Source organism: Octopus bimaculoides, chromosome 3 (assembly GCF_046866305.1).
Source record: "Octopus bimaculoides isolate indiv1 chromosome 3, ASM4686630v1, whole genome shotgun sequence".
Classification (NCBI taxonomy): Eukaryota; Metazoa; Mollusca; class Cephalopoda; order Octopoda; family Octopodidae; genus Octopus; species Octopus bimaculoides.
The window spans coordinates 74,418,248-74,420,747 of record NC_142930.1 but is presented as its reverse complement, the minus strand read 5'-3'; the positions used below and the strand labels follow the sequence as shown (position 1 = coordinate 74,420,747).

The following is a 2,500-nucleotide window of genomic DNA, read 5'->3' as shown; positions in this document are numbered from 1 at the left end:
TTATTACGTCTTCGAAAAACTTAGACTATGAATCCATTATGTTTATATGATTTATTTATTACTCATTAACCCGCCTCTGTGATTTACACTTTTGCAGGTTAAATCACTACCCTAGAAATGATGTTAGACTCGGACTAACAGCTTCAAGGTTCAAACACTCGGATCAATATTTACGTCAACTTATAACAATTTATTCCATTACTTCATACAATTTCTAACGAGCAACCATTCCACTAATGAACCAATTCAAAGTCACTAAAGTTCAGTGATTGATTATCGATTTTGTTTTGTTGCCTAGCATCGTTCTATTGTCTGAGTGTTTCCGGTACAGACCGGATTTCAATTTGAATAGAATTTAATATATAATGATGAAGTGGCCAATGACAATATGAGTGGGTGTGAATGATAGCGCGTGTGTATATCTGTGTATGTATGTGTGTATGTATGTATGTAATGTATGTATGTGCGTGTATTTATGTATGCATACATCTACCTACGTGTATATGTATGTATGTATGTATGTATGTATGTAGCAATGTATGTATGTGTGTGTGTGTGGGAGGGAGGGAGAGAAATAAATAAAGAGAAAGAAATGGGGAGTGAGTGTGTGAGAGAGAGAGAGAGTGAGTTTCTAATTTAGGTGTAAGACTAGTTTAATAAAAATGTGTGCTAGCAAGCGCAAGTATAGCCGTGTAGATAAGAAATTCAGTTCGCAACTACAGGGTTTCGGATTCTGTCACACTTTACAACATCTGCTGCTGCAGTCGTGGGTTGATTAATGCCATGTGCATAGAATTTGGCACTCGGAAACTGTGCTGAAGGGGTGTGCCATCTGCGTAGGCTAAGTGGAAGTTTTTAGAGGCTCACTCACGGGTTCAGATCTATTTAGCCGGAACCTATCCCATTTTTTTTTGTCGTTTAAGTAACTGGGAGTACCTCCAGAACGAACGGAAAGTTGTCAGTCGCACGGTCACCAAAACAGGATAGTACTTAGTCTAAAACTATAAATATTCATTATTGAATATAAAAGTATATACTTTCTAATTGTTAGTATTCTGAAGTTTGGGCACAATATCAGGGGCATTTCAAATTCAATATACACATACATATAAATATTTATAGTCTTAGGTTACCCAAGTCACTGCCTTGTTTAGGTGACCGTGCGACCGACAACCTCTCGATCGTTCAGGAGGTACTTTCAGTTACTTAAACGACAAAAAATCCGGGACAGGTTCCAGTTAAATAGACTTGAAGCCATGAGAAAGCCTCCAAAAGCTTCCACTTTGCCTACGCAAATGGCACACCCTTTCAGCACAGTTTTCGTCTGCCAAATTCTATGCACATGACATTGATCAACCCACGACTGCAGCAGAAGATCCGAAACCCTGTAATTGCGAACTGAATTTCTTGTCTACACGGCTATGCTTGCGATTGCTCGCACACACTTTTTATTAAACAGGTCTTACACCTAAATTAGAAACTTAAATTTGTTGCTACTTGCAGTTATATTTCTTATTAACTCTTTCTCTCTCTCTCTCTCTCTCTCTCTCTCTCTCTCTCTCTCTCTCTCTCTCTCTCTCTATCTCTACTTCACACTCCCATTTCTCTCTCTCCATTTATTTCCCTCCCTCCCTCTTACACACATGCATAAAAACATTGCTACATACATACATACATACATACACACATACATACATACGTTCATACATACATACATAGATTCATGCATACATAGTTGCATATATACATAAATACATACATATATACATGAATACATACAAACATACATATACATAATGTATGTATGTATGTACTGACGCTTAAATCCATTTATCATGTGGTGATTTTAGCTTCATAATATGTATCACAGTTGAAATGTAGGCAACAACGCATGAGTATTTCTCTCTAATGATGGAACAAATCTTTGAGTTATTATTTCGTGTTTGTGTATAAATAATAAAAATAATAATGACCTTAACTGATTGTAAGTGTTAACGTGTACATGTTTTGATAAGTTGTAAATGATGGGCTACAGCAAATATTCTGCTCAATACCACAAATTTGCTTATCATTTGTTTGACCATCATCAGTTGAGCGTGTTCGTTAGTGACTGACGATATATGCATCTCTAAGGGCATCATAACGATGTATTGAAAGGGATTCTCTGAGTAATTTGAGTAATTCACCTCTGGAAACATCTATGTTTCGTTCATCATACTTAAACAATCCTTATTCAGGGATCTTCTGAGTAGCATGGGCTACTCGATCTGGAGAAAATTCTAACTGAGCCTCACCTGTAAGGGCATGCGCTGTTTATCTTGATATGAAATCACCATGTTGCACACGTATTGTAGTGACACATGTGCCTGGTGTAGTTTTATCAGACTGGTAGTTATGATGGGTATATAGTGCCTCGTATATCTGTCACCCCAGTATCATTTTGATGGCATGCGTTGCTCTCTCAATAATAATAATAATAATAATAATAATAATAATAATA

General features: G+C 36.7%; 1 long non-coding RNA gene across 10 annotated transcripts in view; it reads left to right on the top strand.

Annotated features, from left to right (window-relative positions):
• LOC106877519 (uncharacterized) overlaps positions 1-2,500 on the top strand; it is an 89,669-nt gene that overhangs the window by 44,082 nt on the left and 43,087 nt on the right. Inside the window, exon 2 of one of the 10 annotated variants that reach the window (XR_016241078.1) lies at positions 98-855. The exons of 8 other annotated variants lie outside the window; for them this stretch is intronic. This is a non-coding gene — a long non-coding RNA (uncharacterized LOC106877519). Of the gene's footprint in view, positions 1-97; positions 856-2,500 lie in introns of those variants that run through there. One more of the 10 variants, XR_016241080.1, reaches the window with a different exon arrangement.